The following is a 19,640-nucleotide window of genomic DNA, read 5'->3' as shown; positions in this document are numbered from 1 at the left end:
GCTGATGCACAGAAGCAGTTACTAGGAAATGAGTGAGGAACAAATCAACCTCATAATTAATGACTTAAGTAGTTAAAAATAGCTCCAAATTGAGGACTAAATAGCTAATGATGAGTTACTAGAGAACAGATTTGGAGAGTTTAATGATTTGTTCACAAGAAAAGAAAAGAAAAGAAAAGAAAAGAAAAGAAAAGATAATTTAATCCACATGATGTAGAAAAAGAACAAGAACAAGTAGTTAAGAAAAAGGGATAGAAAATTAAAATTATATATATGGTCATTATATACAAGACAAGTATAAAAATACTGGATATGGATAATTAAAATACAGTGTTTTGTACTATTGCAGTCTAAATATGTAACAGAAGAAAAGGAATATATACAAGCACAGTAAATCTAATATTGCACAAGGTGTTTGCACAGATGTAAGGTATATCTAATAAGGAATCAGCCACTGGAATCGAATCACTACCTGAGGATTCATTAATATAGTGTCTGTGGTGGTTTGCTTGTGTGCTGTGGAGAGGTGTGGGGCTTTGTTTCCTGTGTTTCCTTTTTTGGCAGAGGCTGGGTGTGGTTCTCCAGGTGGCTTGGGAGCTCCAACACAGCTGGGACTCATCACAATCAAGCACAGCATAAAGGCTGTGGACTGCAGAGGACTCGCTGCCAGATAGTTTCCACTGCTCAGTGGTATTGTTGACCATTTACTAGTGCTACCTGTGAGTAGAAGTGTATATTTAGTTTTGTTTCTCTCGTGTCAATTACCAGTGCCTGATCCCCTGTGTCTTTTTCCTTTGTGCTCATTGAGTTTTCCTGCACCGCTCTCCAGTTCCAGCCTCTTGCCTCCACCGGCCTCAAGCCTCCAGTCCACAACCATCACCACCCAGTTTCACCTGTGCCTCCACCACCATGTGCCCTCAACGCTAGTACACACACCACCTGAGCTCCATGCACTCCAGCGTATGCCTGAATTGCTCTCCACCTCAGTACCTCGTGCCTCACCAGCTATTCCCAGGATTCCCCAGCTACTAGTTTCCTGCATACCTGGAGTCTCCTTTCATTAGCCATTCAATAAATTCCTATTATACCCCTGCTCCCTGTCTGCATGTCTGCTATTGAGTCCAAATCCTGCCAAAATGTAACAGTATCTCGCAGTCTGTTCTCTAGAAACTCATCGTAATCTAATAATTAGCACACGATTATATGATATATTCAGGAGGTACTTCTTCACTATTAATTATCAGGTGCTCCTGATTCTTTCCTCATTTGTTCTTTTGTAACTATTCACAGTTTTGTGTACCACACTAGAAAGTGAGACCTGTCTTTTCAATCTTTGCCCAGTGACCTAACCACTTCTTAATGTCTTCAAGCATATGTCTTCAATTTATCATTAGACATATTTCCAAAACCAATGCATGTTGCATGTCAGCCTGTCTTTCTGAGTTTTGTTGGTCAGCAGCCTCATTGCTTTATGACATATAAAAGCAGTAAATAAAACACTTTTTTGAAGTAAATTGCTGTATCTAGCTGTTCATATTTATCAAACTATGTGAGTCTTCAGATTAACATCCGTCACATGAAATTGAACTTGAAAACAGTCCTCTCAGACCCTGGACTTGACTGCACATAAATATATACATATAAAAATGTGGTAAATAAAATACACACATACACACTTTGCCTTTCCTGGCAGTGTCTCCACCTAGTGGTGGCTGAATTTTTAAGCCCATTGGGAATTTTGAGTTTGAGTTTTGAGGTTGCTGCAGCTGGTGTTTAAGCTACATGGTAGCAAAGTGAGTTACCTGCCTGTGACTATGATCGCTTCTTAAGAAAATATTATCACGGTTGCGATGCTAATTTCCACATTAAAGGTAATTCCTGTTAACACACACACACACACACACACACACACACACACACACATACATACAGTCTCTATACATATACACATATACACTATAATAGTGTAATTAACATACACTGTCACAATGACAGTTGCACTGTATCAAATCTCATCAGATTCAGCTGAACTATTCTTTAATATGTCTTTAATTTAGCTGAAGACTTACATACCCCTCCCATAACTATTGATCACTGTATCATTACTTTATGTATATTCAGAGCAGTCACAATCCAAATGATTTCCTCTCTTCACTAAGTGCTACAGTACAGACAGCAGTAAGACAGTCGCCATGGGAAGATAGGGTCATGCTGCTGATTGCATTTACAATGACAAACATGCTTCTCACTTGATTCCCTCTGGGCTGCTTGCCATCCTTTGCTTGATAGACGTGTCCTGTATCTGTATACGGACCTCTGTTATTGTTCAGAGATGCTAAGGTTGATGTCTCTCTCTCTCTCTCTCTCTCTCTCTCTCTCTCTCTCTCTCTCTCTCTCTCACACACACACACACACACACACACACACTTTTTCTCACTCTCTCTGTCTCATCTGTCCCTCTCGTTCCCTCCTGCCTCTCACATAACAAGATGAACATTTTCACTTTCTCTCCTTGCTCAGAATCCTCCCCATGCCTCCTCCCTCTAATCCTTCCATGGAAGTGACTCACATTACAGCATTCTTCAGTTTAATGCACTTTAATAGCATTAATATCTGCTTTTGCCTCTTCAGCTGCAATAAACACCCCTTACATCTTAAGAAAGCCGCTTAAGAGCAATTGACATGGCAAGTGTACCAAAACAGAAACATACCTCGGGTGAAAAGCAGAATAAGTCATTGTAGAAGAGTAATCTGCTGTTTTTTAAACACTGGCACCAGCCTGGCGCAGCATGGCACATGGTGTACTGTAAACAGACACTGGGGGAACTTAGACAAGGAGCAGCCAGCTCCCTGTAGTCCTTCCTACTCACTCTCAGTGTGTGGAGGAGGTCTGCAGATACGGGAAGAACACAAGTCCCTGCCACCTTCTGTGCCACCCATGTTGCTGCTGCAGTGACAGCCAAGGTCAGCTCAGGAATGACAGAGGGCTCCTGCATCGAGATAAGACTCTCGCAAACATCTGAACCACCATGCCGCTTTTCGAAGGAAAGAAAATCCTGCCCCTGAATTATTCAATGGGTCTCCCCCACCCTAAATAACAGCCGGCAAGCATTGTTTGACATCCCGAATGAATAATTAAGCACTGACCTTTTGTTCCCATTAGAGGTGATAGGTTGATAGCGCCATACTTTGTGGGCGAGGCTGTGAGACAGTGTGAAGGTGCTGTGTAGAGGAACGAGGAATTTTCTGAAAAATTAGCCAAACTCTCAGACACAAGCAGTGATTCTAAGAAAAGAAACACACCGCGTCCCTGTGGGATGCAGTGATACACAAAGATGTAGATGCAGTCTCTGTTGATTGTTCCTAAAGCACAGCCTGAAGCCATTCTTTGTCACTGCTTCCATGTTCTCATAAGACTTGTACTGTAGTTTGTTCCTGACACATCAGAGGCATTTTGATTATGCCAGTCAAGAGCTTGTAGTCAGCTCTGTGAATCAGAAATGATGTATTAACACAAATCCCTGCTCAACTGGCTGCGTCCGGTTTGGTGGTGTTCCAGTGAATTATGGTCTATTTCCCAGTTTTGGATTTCAGTGAGATAGTGACTCATAGAACCCTGAACAGCACCAAATCTATACAGTATTTAAAATGTAAAGCTTCAAACAGGACATGTATTACATGGATTTTTTTTAAAAATTGAAACTGATAGTTCATATTTTGTTGTGTTAATGCACATCTGAGACTAAAATTAATATTTCAAATGGACATATCAAGGTTTCATCTACTTAATGCTACTCTCATTCACTCTTCACCATGACAACAAAGCTCACCTGAGAGTGTCTCTCTGTGCTGATCAAGATGCTGCTGCTTTTCCCTGATGACGCATGATATTTACAAACTCGTGGCTAATTTTGCATGTAATGTCAATATCATAACCAACGTCAGAGATGATATTTGTTCTTCTTTTGAAAGGACCTGATGTCCTCCATCTTTGACTGTCTAATGGGCATTTTGCCTAAAGTTAATAACAGCATTGGTTGATGGTAAAATTACATGTTTGAGCATTGAAAACAGGCTTTTAACTATTGGTACCATCTGGGACAAATTTGTTGTTTACTCATCTCATAGACGTTCCTGCCAGTGCCGCAGCTGTCTGACAAAGCGTGATTAAGCCTCAGGGTTCCAGATCACCCAGTTAGGCATCCCCCATCCCATATACCAGTCTTTCATTCATTATTCAAATATCCAATTTTTCTTACATGTAAAGATTTCTTTTGTTTAGGACAAAATACATGCAAATACAGACTGGCTAGCTAGAAATGGGGGCACAAAATGTTGAAACAGCGGTCTGTGTGCACTCACCTAATTACGATTTGCCTTTCATTGCTTTCTTTTTGGCTACTTAAAGTTTTTTTTGTCCATCTGACATGAACTAATCTTTTTAATGCCAGCTGAAGAGTCTTGTAACATCTCTGAATACATGGCAAGCTAGAACCCAAAAGCACGAAACAGAAGCAGACAATGTGGTGTGAAAGTTTAACCAAGACAGGCATACAAAGGTCTAAACCAGGAGACCGGGCAAACAAATCTGACGAGGGACAGGCAGAGAAATCCTAAGTACAGGAATCAGGTAAAATGGTCAAACTGGCTGGTCAGATAAAACAGGATTCAAGAATGATGGAAAGCCAACAAAGCACACTATGCTGTGTCCAGCCGACCACTTGTGTTCAGAATTTGTTACGTACCTACGTACCAGAAGGTCAAAGGGCCACTTGTTCAGTTATTATGTGTCACCAGATTTGCTTCACACAGGTTAACAGCTCGCTAAGAAAACCAAAATGTTTCAAGAACTAATATACACGTGCAAGTTATTCCAACTGTTGTAACTGGGATTACATCTTTGTTGCACACACATCGCCGCATTCGCACACCAAGACGTGTTAATGCAGGTATAAACAAGGTTGAAGAGTGTGACAAGTCTGATATTACTTCTATTCTATAAATCTGTAATCCTCTGACATTTAAAAGTCTGATCCCTCATGTTCTATGCTGCCTAGTTATTACAGCTTTTACTGAAAAGCTTAAGTGATAATTTGTCAGCATAGTCAAATTCAGGTTCCTGGTTTAAGTGTGACCAATCAGAAGAATGTTGAAGATCAAACTTAGGAGCAGAAATGAGCAGAAATACTACAATGTTCCAGACACACAGAAACTCAACATGGGGCTTTTTGCACCTTGATTGTGGGTGTTTTCATAGAACTCTTTGACACATACACGTGCTTTGATTCATTCCTTGCAACTGCATGTTAAATGCTCTGCTTCCACAAAAAGAAGTAGTGTTAGCGCTCATAGACTGGAAAAATGTGCTTTTTGACATGCAAATCACATCTCAAAGACCTGTGGCAAATGCACATACAGGAACAGAATGGCAATACTACAGGTATAAATAAATTTGAATATATATATGTATACACACACACACACACACACACACAAACACAAATATATACTTTGTATGTAGATAGATAGATAGATAGATAGATAGATAGATAGATAGATAGATAGGTTGTGATTTATTGTTATCATTATAGATATTATTTAATTTATATGTGCTTTGTCCAAATGCAATATTCTGCAATATTAGTATGTGGAGTATCATGTTTTTATTGTGGGATGAAAGCCTGAAAGAACTGGCTCTGTTTTTGATTTATATCGTCTAAGTACACCCTCTGGTGGTGATCTGTAAGACACGTTGTGTGTAACAACGCGAGTGACATCATCCTCTTCAGTGTTTTGCATGTTTGTTGTTTTTTTGTTTTTTTTTAAATCAGTATGATGTTTCACTCCAGCCAGCATCTGGCTAGCTTGGTTTGTGTGTTAGTCATTGTATTTTTCTGTGGAAATGCACAATAGAAAGCAGGTGAAGCTACACTACGAGAGTCAGCCACTGTTAGCAGTTTGAGAGATTCCAGTAATGAAAGAGGAGCTAGCGTTGACATTACCACCAAGCTAGCAACTGCAGAAGAGACAAGTGCAGCCACCATCTCTCCCCTCCTCTCCACCACTGCCAGGGCCTGGGTCGCTGTTTTCACCACCAGCAGTGACGTCATAACCAGATGGCAGTTGTGCATCTGTTAGTAGCCCATCTCCCAACCCCCCTCAGAGAATTAAGCAGCATAATTCCAGACGACAGGTACTCCTGGATAGCTTTCCACTTCGGCTCCTCTCAGGAAAGAAACACACTTTTGCCAGGGCATGGTACCAAAACAGACCCTGGCTTTAGTACTCTGTGAAAGGCAATGCTGCGCACTGTTTGCCTTGTAGACAGTTTAGAGCTCATGCATCATCGGATTTAACGTTTACAGTAAAAGGTTGTGAGAACTCTTTTTCCACTGAGCACTAAAGAAGCATGTCACAACCCCGGAAAGCTCATCCAATTCCAAACTTGCTTTGGACAAGAACCTGGTTTACTGGGAAATGTCGGCTAAAAACCAAATGCCCGGCCAGTTGCTTTCCTCCCTCATGCCTTCAAATCCAGATTTCTTTTTTGTGAAACTGTATTTGAGATTAATTGGACAACTAACACATTACACAATCTGTATAAAAAGGATGTTTAAAGAAGCTTTATGGATTAAGATAATTTCCAGTGGATTGCAACAAAATGGAATGGGAACAGACACTGACTGAGTATGAACATGGTTGTTTTGTTGTGTGGGTGCTACAGACAGAGAAGCATCAGAAAGTGTTCAAAGACAGATGAACATACTGTTGGTTGGTGGGTTGTTGTTGCACAGGGCAACATATAGAGGAACACCAGCCTCATCGTACAACACAAAGCTTAGTTGTTTCCTTTTTTTTTTTTTTTTTTCATAAATCTATGCATTTTCCTGAAGAGACACATCACAGTCTTCTCCAGAAAAGGCTTTCCTGACGTAAAGCTCCTGGTTCCTCCACAGTGTGAGGAAGAAAACCAGAGCTGCAGCACACCCGCAGTGGCACGCTCAGGAGAGCACTACTCTGAGGCAAGCACAGATTCCTAGTTAAAGTGAGAGGGAGAGAGAGATTGGGTGCTGAAGACAGACCATATTTATAGCCAGGGCTAGGAATAATTCATTGTGATCAAAGTGCAGATCATGCTCCATTCCATCACAGAGCAGATGTGGCAGAATGAAAAGAGCACACTTTCTCTCTGTCTGCTCTCTAGCGGCTTCCCAAATGGAAACAGTGAGTCGAAGTTATCTCTGTGAAGCCGCTCTGTGTGTGTGTGTGTGTGTGTGTGTGTGTGTGTGTGTGTGTGTGTGTGTGTGTGTGTGTGTGTGTGATCATGTGATCTGCGCTCGTTCTCAGGTGGCTCCACTTTAGAAGGAGTGCAACGCCTCAAAGATGTAACATGCGGTAAAAAAATAAATAAATAGATAGAAAAAAAAAAAGGTGTCCCACATGCAACACGTCTTTTCAGTCAGAGCGAGGAGAGAATATCAGACGCTGAGCTCACAGCGGGACGCCATGTGCCTGCAGCCACGCGCCATAAAGCGCATCCACAACGACCACTGTACGTCGCACGGCTCCCGTACGAGCATGTGAACAAAGCAGATCACAGTGTGACATGCTGCTTCCGTTTGACATAGCCCTCCATTTGACTTGTTTCCTCTGTGTTGGTTTCCATGCGGCTTTGATTTGCTGTTTAATATTATCAGTGAATACCACAGTTAGTGTTAAGACCACATGTGTGTGCGTCGCTCCGCAAACACACAAAAGCGAGCTTCTCAACATACCACTTTCTTGTTTTTTATTTTTCTTTGACCCCTCATATACCCACTTTCCCAGACACACACACACACACACACACACACACACACACACACACACACACAAACATGATCACTCTTTCCTCTTTTTTCTTTACGGTCCCTCCTGCCTTTTCTCTCCCACTAATGCTTTCTCTGCAACCACACACATAGACACACACGCACACACACACACACACACACACACACACACACACACACACACACACGCTTGCTTCTTCCAGTTTCATTTTCTCTCCCTCCCACACACAGACACACTCATGCGCCTGTTTCTTTTTCTCTTTCATTTTCTGTGCTTTCTTTCATCTTCCCTGTCATTCCTTCAATGCACAAACACACACACACACACACACACACACACACACACACACACACAGAGAGACACAATTGCACACATGCACATGCGTACAGACATACAAGCTCCTTCATCTCCTCTTTTATTTCTTTTCCCTCCCACACTTTTCCTATCGCTACTTCCATGCGTGCACGCACACACACACACACACACACACACACACACACACACACACACACACACACACACACACACAGAGGCGCCTGTTTCATTCGCTCTCATTTTCTCTCTCTCACGCACCCTTTCTCTCCCAATCACTCTGTCAACACGCACACACCCTCATACACACATACGTACCTCTCTCTCTCTCTGTCTGTCTTTTACTCTTTTTCTCATCCCGTGTCCCTCGCGCATTCACGCACACACACATTCTGACACACTACCGGCCGTCCAGCTTTCCTTACTCCCAGCTGGGCTTGGACAGCTCTCTTCCTCTGGCCTCTCTGGGCCATCTGGAGTGCAATGTCCCCCCTCCGCTGGTCCCCTGCCAGCCGCTGAGCCTCCCAGGATGAACACAGCATCTTCAAGCACAATTTGTACGCGTCAAAGCTCTGCTGTGTGTCCAGTGACCCAGCTGAGTGAAGTCATTGAGTCTCGCATTTCCCACCTCAAAGGAGCCTCATTCTGCTTTGATGACACCTGCGCTCCCCATCTCTCTGGATGGAGGACGGTGCAGTAATTGATTCAAGCCGCTGAGCAAACTTACTAGCAATTACAGCTCTGTTTATGATCTTGTGGAGGGTTTGTCTTTGCATGAGGATTGAAAATCAAAGTCCAGGACACAGGTCAAGTACCTGAACAACCTTTTTTCAGCGAAAAATACACCACTCTAATGTTTAAATTACAAAGTCTGGCTAGATTAGAAGATGATTCCATCTCCTCCAGTGCAGGCACGCAGGAGTCAAGTGAAACATGTACAATGGCACAGGCAGGAATTATCACCTGTCATTACTTTTGCACATAATAGAAATACAACTGTGTTCTAGACAGCAACATTCAATCATGTAAGATCTTCTGACTCTATAACTTTTATAATCCTTTGGTATGAAGTGTCAAAGACTGAAAGGATTTCGGCCACCAGCGCAAATGCTGGACTACTGCAGCTTCAAGTGCTGTGCAAAGCCTCCCACAAGCCAACTGACTTAATGACTGAATTAAAAAAATACCAAATGCATTTCAATACAAAAGGCTAGAAAAAGTGCCTTTGAAATTAAGTCGCGCCTTCTGAAATTAATCGGAACTTAAGTCATTCAGCCGAGAGTTTCCTACCTCAAAGGGGCCTTGCTCTGCTTTGATGACACCCACGCTCCCTCTCAGCTCGACAGAGTAATTAATTAAAGCAAGTAAGTCACAGTATTTGCAATTACAACACGAGATCTAGAAGATCTTAAACTTTTGACACAATCTTTGTTAACTGACCACCGGCGTTCAGATTGAATGCAATAAATCAAAGGAAAACAAGCAGGCAATGTGTTTGTGACACACCCTCCAAACCTTCTCGTTGGATAACCAGTGAGCCACATTTCATTAGTTTGATTTGGCCCTGGCAGCTTTCGTTAGGATTTTGTTGGACAACACGCTGGAAGTGTCCACAGTTTTAAAGTCACTGCAAAGCTTAAGGTTGTGTTCAAGATGATGGTGCAAAATCATTTGTGGAATAAAATGCCATAGACCAAAATACATGCCGGAGGCTACTGACTGTGCAGTGGCTGTTTTTATAGTCTAGTGAACACACCAGTGCTATGTTATACCCCAACAACAGCACACACACAAACTCTGCCCTGATCTTTTCTATTTTCTGATTGTACTCCAGCCACAGGTTTGCCAGGTGAAAAAAGAATAAAAGCCATTAAGGCCTGGGATGGATCACTGACCCTCATGATCATTTACAAAGTTTTTGTTTAAAGACACTAAACACAAATTGATTTTGGAAGCCAGAGAACCACAAGCAGCCAAAAAAAAAAGTACAGTACCATATGGATGTGTGGTGCATGAAGTTATCAGGTACCAGCAGGCAGTAAAGTGAGAACCCAGCACAAACCACTGGCTCCCTCAGTCACTGCTCCAATACAATGAGTCCTTACTGTACATAATGTTCCCCACACCAACTGTAAAAGCATGCCATGTGGCGCATACAGCAGTCTATTCCTGTGTACTTTATTTGCATGTAACAGAAACAAGTAAGGACACAGCCGTTAATGTCTCTCCAATGCAGAAAATGGTCTGTCCTTTGTCACATCTCAAGGTGTGTGACGCGATTGAACAGCACAGAAAACAAACTGCAATAATAATCAGCAGAAGGCAATAATATGCCCCATGATCTCATCATTCCTCAACTGAAGAATCATATTTGAATTTAAAGTAAATAAACTGCAATCCACCACAAGCCACAAACAGAAATAAACAGAAAGGTAAAAGACAAGTAGTACTGCATTCATCCTCAAAGTTTGGTGGTAAAAGCCACATTAGGAGGAAAAACTAATTTTCTGGGGAACAGATGAATGGACACCAAGGGAGGCTTTGCAAAGTGAAATGCTTATTGATGGCAAACATGAAGAGTGCAATCAACAGGCAAACTGTGACATCGGTGGGTCAATACTTTTCCGTAGTTGGGACATGTGAGCTAAACCAACACAAGCTTTGCTGCTGTCGTCAAGCCACAAGATCAAACTTTAAAATACAACACATGCACACACTCAAGACTCACGGATGCACACACACAGCAGAGAGCAGTTGGCTCCAGAGGCTGGACTGTAATATCTCAAAGACACGAGTGAAACAGCTCATCTGCATTTTTCCCTCCACTACACGTAGTATTAGACTTACCTCTGTGAAGCTACCAAATGCCACGAAGCTCAGAAGCAGGTGGCGAAGTGAGAGCGCCTTCCTCTTCTTCACTAGTTGATCAGCCGAGGCTTTCTGTTTCAGCACCACGGAGAGCGCGTCCGCCTCTTTGTGTGAATGATGCAAGTTTCTCGTTAACGCTGTGAACGCATCCACTGTGCAGACTGAGAACACGTCGCCTTCAAGTTTGATGCCACCTCCCTGATGCTCTGGCTGGAGCAAACATGACTCGTCGTGCCTGATGCTTTTACAGAGAGTATGACCAATCACAATGCCTCTCGCTTTTTACTCTCACATCTTTGCGCATCCCCCAAGACTCTCCAAGGACCGGTGCGTGTCTTCCTCCGGGCGGGCACGGCTGCAGAAATAGTGACTTTACGACTGTCTTTTCCTGATATCGGAGCACATCTTCATTTGCGGCGCTCTCTTTGTCTTCAGGGCGATGCTGATACTGATAAAGATGGGGCTATGAATTTCCTCCCGCGCGTCGACTGGGTGCGGGAGCGGAGCCGTCGGCGCCGGGAGCAGAAGGAGTGTCTTTTACGGTCTGAGTTCATTAAAGACTCTTCTAATATGGATGAACTTCGGCTATCATCGTTATTATAACCCGTCTTTTCTTTCCAAATGGCGGGATCATGGCGCACTGCAAGTGGATACTGAAAGATGTGCTCTGCTGTAACAAATGCAACTAAGCTACAGTAGAGGCGGCATAGAGTTTACACTAGATCCTTTATCAGAGACGCGAGACACAGACATGAATCCACTCGAAAGCCATTCATCAATTATGAATTAGTTATTAATGAGGATTTAGAAAAGTGTCACTGTGCATGTGGGGGTGTTTATGAATGTGCCTGAGAACGACTTTCAGACTTTAAATCAATTGATTGGGAACATCTCAACTGAGAACAGAGTTGGCGTCTCCAATTTGTTTCCACCCCAGCTGCATTCAGCATTTAGTGTATGACTAATGTGATCTCTGTATTCATTAGGGTTAAGGGGTTAGTGTAGGAGTACATGAATGTCTCCAGAAAAGAAGTGTGTGTTTTTCAAGCCACTTCTATTACATTCAGTATTCAGTCTGATGTCAGATTGCATTTGGCAGACTTTCCCATGTCCACAGTTTGGAGGAGGGGGACACATGATACATGCACAGATGTGAGAGTCCACCTGCTGCCAGCTCTGTGTCTGCCTCAGACGAATAATTCACCATTCATATACTCTTGGTTGGTACAGCGCACAACTGATTTCAGTGTGATTGAGACTGTATTGACTGAGGTCACTTCAGTCTTTTTCTGTGCGATAACAGCAAGGTGCCACTTCAACACGCTGGCCTAACCTAATAAGGCCTTTGTAAAATATTACAGCCTATATTATAGCCCCAAGCCAGTGAACAGCATTTAGAAAAGCGCGCACTATAAGGCTTGTAATCTTGCACTGATTTGAACTTGAAGATTTTGGCCAGTCATTTTTTAGAAAAAAAAAAGAAAAAGGATGCATAGTTGGGAAAAATAAGAGCTTTAATGAAAAGAGAAAAGGCCCTGTGGGATAGACATCAGAAACCAGTGGATGTGCATAATTCATCTCAGACTATTTCATAATGCCCTGCAGAAAGGTTTTCTTAAACCTTTTTTTTTTTTCATTAAAAAAAACTCCAAATATTAGCTCTCTGCGCTGAGCAGGACACTGTTCACTTCTGAGGCAGCATGTTTTTCTGTTTTGTTTCCTACTTGACAGCTGGTTCAAGTTAAAACCTATTGCCTATTGACTGAAGTCTCTTGCAGGATAGACCAGGACTAATTTAAATCTCAAAGTGCCACACCTGCTCATATCTGGCGTGAGCTATTGGAGTTTGTCAGAGTTCAGGTGGTAGTTAATTGTCATTATTTTGACCCGCTATGTTTACAATTAGTAGAGAATTTCAAGTTGAGACAAGAGATATTTGTGTGTTGGTATTAAACTCATCATATCACAACTGTGTTTAAAACTAACAAATGTGTGATATGTTGCAAATGTACCGACTGTAAATAGTCTGCACGTCATTGTGACTTGGTCTGTAAGTGGTCTTGTTTCAGGGTGTGGCCCCAAAGAAACATCTGAGGTTTCAGCGACACAGCTGGCATGCTCACATGCTCCTCCTGACTTGAGCACACCCCCCTCTGCTGGTGTTCGGCAGCAAAGAAAATTCTTCTCCCTGCTTTGCTTGGCTGCAGGGACTGTGGGTACTAGTCCAAGAACACTAATTCAGACCCACAGGAAGGCTTTGCTATCCAATGCAGCACAAGCAGGGTTTATTGTGGAGCCTTTTTAATTCACAAAGCTGCTGCATGTAAGTGGGGCAAAACATCGCCCAAGTCCTGAAGATCTGAGAGGCACCAACACAGCAGCTGCAGCATATCTCTGCTGGGACTGTGGGCTGTTCACTGCGTGTGGTATCAGCAGGCCTGACAAGAAAATATGCTGAAAATGATCAATGCTGCCTATTTTGCATTAGTGAGGGTGGAAAATCAGTGCATGTGCTTTTGAATGCAACTTTATAAGGCTTCAATTACAAAGTAATACTGATTAATTTCCTCACAAATGAGACCGACTCTGGAATCAGATTACCTCAGAATGCATTATTGTACTCTCTAATATGATGTGTCATCTGTATGTTATTCATTAAAGTAACATTTCATCATGGCCTGTTATTAACAGGGGAGCTATCATTTTGTGTGCTTAAAGTCGAAGGAGACATTAAAAAAGTGTCTTGAAAAGGAAGCGTCCACATCTCTCATGTGCTTTGATGAACATGTAGTCTGTTGGATGGCTACTTTCTGATGGATTTTGAAGGTTGTGAGTCTTGACACAATTCCCTGGCCAAAAGACAAACAACCCCCCCATGGCACACTCATCAGTTCCATCCGCTCACTGCTCATCGCTCATCCAACTCTGGCATCTGGCGTTACTCATAATCAATAGTGTTGGGATCCAAAGTCTGCCCAGAGCAAGCAGTTGCCAATTATATAGCACCCACAGAATATTGTAACTGTCATGGGGAAAAGTATGTCTTTTTTTCTTTCTCTCTGAAAGTTTCATATTGTCATCCACGGTTGGATGTTATGCAAAAAATATGATTTGCAAGTGTGTGCTACTGAAGTGTTCAGCAGTTTAGAAAACAGTGATCTTGTTGTCATGCTTGCCTAAAAATCAGCCAAAAACCTCACACAGTATGTTCTCAGCATCTGGCCTGCTTAATCTCTCTTACTTTGAATGTATTTATGTGTTCACACTTAATTCAGTTTCATCTTTACTGCCTATACTATGTGTCAACCTGTGGACAAATGTGTAAGCTATGGATCTCAAGTAATGAATGATTCATTACATTCTGAGACAAACTGTACCCCAAGGTGCAATATTGCCTTATATAATCTTCCTCAAACTTATTACAGACTCACTCAGCTATTGCATAACTACAGTGCTCTAAATTGCTCTTTTGGCCCAGCTGCCCTTTGATTGATTATGATAAATGGGCATGAGCAACAGTTTAATAAATTACACTTGCCAGAATAAATCCAGGATTCTCCATCTGAGTATTGACTGGTACACAAGCGTCTCCAATTTCAACACAGGCCAAAGCCTCAAAGGTTCACCATGTTTGAAGTAAGACTTCTGGTGGAGTGGTGATTTATCAAAAAGATTCGACTTGCCAAAAAACTGAAGGCATCTAGCTTTCATAGTTGCAATTTATTCAAAATAAAATGTTTTCATAAGCTGGAGTTTGCAAATGATGGTCTATATGGTTGGCACATCTCACGCTGAAAAGACTGCACTGCTTAATTAGATATGAGTGAGGATATACATATAGCTTCATCATGGACACAGCACAGATAATATGTGAGAGGGATGGCACTTGAAGCATTATGAATAGAGGCAAAAAAAATCACCCGGTTTCAGCGCTATCCTTAACCATCTCTGCTGCACAAAAACTCCCTGATACTGTGCTCGTGTGATGAAGATGAATGCATTTGTGCTGCACCTCATTTGAGGTTTCCAGTGAGGGTGCACTAAGCTTGAGTTAGACCCTAATCAATTGACAAGCAAGGAACTGCGTGGGCAGCCAATCCCCTGGCTGAGTACTCCAGTATCAGGGTGTAGATAAAAAACATTAGGCAAAAAGCATTGAGGATGTGTAGGGTGAGTAAACCACAGGCTTTACATTTTATTCTTCATGTGCCAATTATCTTCAAATTCTCACGCAGACAGTTCACACTAATGTTTCAAAATGCAGACTGCGTTAATGCAACGTCACCTGACTTGGCTGTGGGTAATAAACTGTGTTGTTGTCTGTGAAGTGCAATGTTTTATGCTGTGTTATCTTTTCTTTTTTGTTGTTGCTCAGCCTCGTTTCCTTTTAACTTCAGACATTTTCTCTGGCCTCTTTTGTCAGGGTGGAAAATAAACAGCCTCAGTGGCTCTAAGCATTGGTATCTGTTTCAGAGCACCTGTCTGCAGACTAGGTGATGTGCTTTGGGATGGCTTTATTTGGGTTAGGAGGATTCATGTTTGTGTCAGGACCACAGGATGACCTGTCTCTTCCAGAGAAGTGTAAAATGATGAGTTGTGACTTCACTTGTCCGGCAGTCATATATTTGACTCCAGTATCTGCCAGCTTCTGCCTGGCATCCGGCTACCAATTTGCTATAGTTCAGGAGGAGACAGGGTGAAAATGAACATTAAATATTGATTTTTGACATGGGCGGTGTCATGGCTGGGCTTACGGGCCCAAACCCCAAATGCTTTCAGTAAGGCCTTCAGCAAATCTTTACTGTTCATCGCACATGGAATATTTTGTACTACACCCCAATCGTAGCTGCGTGAGAACCAGTGTGTTCTGAATTGGTCGGAGTGAAGCGCTGACAGAAAACGGAGCCCCTCCCCACACAGTGTTTGTGCTCAGCCTCAGTAGAGCACCAGCTCATGCCCTGAGAGTCAGGCCATCAAAAGGAGGCTCGTAAAGAAAAACAACGACGGACAGCTACGTTCACTCAGAATTAAGTTACAGCAGCTTCAAAAACTGTTCAGTCGCGCTTTGTCCCAGTGATAGTTAAGTGTTGAAGTCGCAGCAGGCTGCAGGTGTTCTGCCCCATCTGAGTCCAACCTGCAGACTGTCTGACTTGCCCTCTCCCCTGGATGCCAAACAATGCGAGCCGCCAGATGCCAGAGACCCCCAGGTGTGCCTTAATAACATCAACCAGTTTGTTAATTCAGTAGCAGCTCATAATATCTGTCCATTTATCAGCTTTTATGAACTCTTACAAAGAGTGGACAGAGCATTTTGTTATGTTTGCTATAAAATTTTGAGGATGCTGATTTTACTTATTCCAATGGATGCCTGGGTGGGTTTTTAATTATGTGTATTTTTTTATGTCCTGTGAGAACAAGAACTTTTTTCATACTGAACACAAATAATGAACTCTCCCTGTGAGCAGGCTCACATATACTCACAAATGCTTTCCAGCCTTTGAAACTTCATTGAATCTCACCTTATTGAGCAGAGAATAAATTTCTAAGGCAGGTTCTGGCATAAGTGCCAGCGGACCCAGTCTATCTCTGGTGAGTTCTAAGTTGGAAACAGCTATGGAGCAACACGTGCTCACTGCCGAAGGGAGCACTTTCATACCACTGCAGCAGCTGTCTGCCGGGCGAGGATGGCACTTCTGCATATCATCACCTTAAATCACATTCTGAAAGATCACTGGAACACGTGGCCCCTAAGATGCAACAGCCTTTTTAAATTGCAGAGTTTTGTTCCAAAGTAGAATATAGACCATAAAAAAACTCTTTGACTAAAAGCAGAACTTTTAAAAGATGGTAGGTAAGTTTTTAGTTCACAGTAAGTTTTGCTCTGTGCTACATATTTTAAATACCATAAACACAGTTATCACAGTCAACAAATATTGTTGCATGGAAATTAAATACCATGTATGAACTCTGCCTTCCCTCTTCACCCTCTATGCCCAGGTTTACCTTCTGGCTACATTTTACACCCCGTAAAAATGGCTTCCAGAGAAATTACCCTTCAGGATTTCCTGCTGGCATTACCTGTGGCACTCCCTGTTTTCTTTTCTTTCTTTTTATTTATTTTATTTATTTATTTATTTATTTATTTTTTGCGGTCAAGGGCATTTTTCCCATGTCACAGCAGGTTGTGGAGAGGCCTCTGACACAAACCCCAAACCGCTTAATGAACCCAAAGGATCCACAGGGCATGTTAAAAGCACTACAGGGCTGCCATGGCACTCAAGTCAGCTCCTTGCTCTGTCTAAGAGCGTTATTTCAGCTCTTTCTAATGTACTCTGGGGCTCAAACTGCACAACTGACCTGACCCAAATGAAACCGTTCTATCCTTTCAAATGTCCCCATGGAACCACAACAACAAATCCTGCCTGGAAAGTCATGGCTTCCAAGACCTTTGAGATCATTGACACTGCAGGCACTGCAAGTATTTATGCTTTCTATTGCAATATTGGTTTTGTTTCTTTGTCACTGGTATATGGTCAATTGTGTTGATACAATGTTAAAAAGCTGATAATGCAGTTCCAATAAAAACACAGCCAAGGACATTCTTTGGTGAGGGGATAGCTCCTGCACGTGAAATGGACAGTGTTGTTCCCATTGCGTGCATGATGCCGCCAGCCACACCAAGTGAAGTGTCTGCTGTTGTTCTCTCAGCTGTGAAACCTCAAGGGAGTGTGGATACATGGTAGATTAAGTGCACACTGCAGTATGTATGAGATTTACAAACTAACTGCCACCTGTGCAGTAAATAGATGCAGTGCTGATTAGAAGTGTAGGGAGCCTGCTTGGAGGGCACATTTAGCAATTTTAACATTTAATGGAATTCTTGAATCCTATTTGAAGAATGCAGATAAACTTCAACAGCAAGAGCCCACAGTTAAAAATAGCCTGGCAGCAATGGGTGTTATCGTACGTGTTGCCATTCCTATCATACAACCTCTGCTGCCAAGGGTTTCACTGTGGGTCAGTTGCACAATGTCCAGTGTAAGTTTGTGTGATTGTGCTCCACCGATGTTCTCAAGCACACAACTGTCAGCAGTTTCCTCAGTCAGCATCTGGAGCCACCCTTACTCTGGAACATCCTATTATCACAGTCACAGGTTGTCATTAGTTCTGTTGAGTGGTTGCCAAGTGTCAAAAAGGCCAGTCTTACCAAATATGAGCCTGTCAGAGGGCAGATGCCAAAGAGAGTAGAGGAGGAAGAAAGGATAGTAGCATGCTGTTGAGAGCGAGACACGTTTTTGTTGAGACCTTGATCGACATGAACGACAAGCTTCATCCCTGAAGTATTTTGGCTTTGTTTCTGTCTCATCTACTTGTTAACCTAAATGAATTGAAGCTAACACTGCAGAGAACAGACACTGTGCAGGAAGGAGTAGTAATTTCATGTCCTAAGCCAAACAACTAATTTTCTTACCATTACTACCCGTGCAAACTATGTCCCCAGTAAAAACACATGCTACCGCAGTATCCCCAGGTGAAGCTTCTCAATCAAACCAGCTGCTGAGTGAGTCTCACTTACGATGGACAGTTAAAAACAATGGTCAAAATCCATGATGCAGAGCCAGAGATATTGCCTCTTTTATTCCATACATTCTTCTTCCTTGTCCCCACATTACCCACTGAGGCCAGTGCACTGAGACCAAGTTCCAGTGACCCTTGCCCTGATATCTGCTGTTCACTCCTTCGCCAATGTTTCTGCTTCCCCTGTTGTCTTCTGCCTTTTCCGCACAAGACCATGGACAAGTCAGACAAGCATCCTGTGATGCCTCCCAGGCTCCATCCAATCCTATACCACAGGTCTCATCTCTTTCATCGACTCTTCGACCCTCTGTGCACCCATGACCCTCTTCTAGTTAGGCCAATAGACATTGATCTGGTCCCTTGGATTCTCCACTGCCTCAAGTTACACCGGGATGTTTTGCCAACCGTTAAAATGATATATGTTGACATGATTGGCTGTTATCCCTTTATGCTTGCATTTCGTTCACAGATTTTGATTACTGTTATTTTCCTGAGGGTCCCTTGTTCTGCTGTTTAACTGTTTTGTAAAGATGCAAACGTACTTGTAGGTAGGTGAGTGATGCAAGGCAGTAAATGAGAAAAAGTTTTGCGGGAAATGTACAACTGTACTGACCAAAGCTGCAGAGAAGAAGAGATTTAGGCAGACAGTCACTGCTGATGTGTGTAGGTTGAGAAAAAATATTACATAAGGTTACATAAAAGCGTATCCTTGACGCTTGCAGTCTTAATTTTGAGCAGCTGCATAATAAAAAAGGGCTTCATTGTAATGTTATCTTTCATGCCGTTTGCTGGGGCAGGTGCCACCTACCAACATTCTGATATGTTTAGAAAGCTCCACGTTTAAACAGTTTCACTTCAGCCTGCTAGAAAGCACAGCTTCACGCTCAGTGGCTGCAGCAAAGCAAGAACAAGAGGACGTTTGCTTTTAATGCTAAGAGTGTTTCACAGCATATTTAATTCAGAGCAGGTGATGCCCATTAAATATGCATGCTTTGGCTATTATCTTGGAAAGTCTACCGAAGAGAGGCACCTTTAACAAGTGTGTTCAGATT

At 42.5% G+C, this 19,640-nt stretch overlaps 1 protein-coding gene across 1 annotated transcript in view; it reads right to left on the bottom strand.

Annotated features, from left to right (window-relative positions):
* chst8 (carbohydrate (N-acetylgalactosamine 4-0) sulfotransferase 8) overlaps nt 1–11,704 on the bottom strand; it is a 169,314-nt gene extending 157,610 nt beyond the window's left edge. The window contains exon 1 of the mRNA XM_076746111.1: nt 10,990–11,704. The gene's annotated coding sequence lies outside the window, so the exon portion shown is untranslated. The remainder of the gene's footprint in view (nt 1–10,989) is intronic.
* Nucleotides 11,705–19,640: the final 7,936 nt, after the last annotated feature.

This window comes from Chaetodon auriga, chromosome 1 (assembly GCF_051107435.1).
Source record: "Chaetodon auriga isolate fChaAug3 chromosome 1, fChaAug3.hap1, whole genome shotgun sequence".
NCBI classification, from domain to species: Eukaryota; Metazoa; Chordata; class Actinopteri; order Chaetodontiformes; family Chaetodontidae; genus Chaetodon; species Chaetodon auriga.
This window is presented reverse-complemented; position numbering and strand designations above follow the sequence as displayed.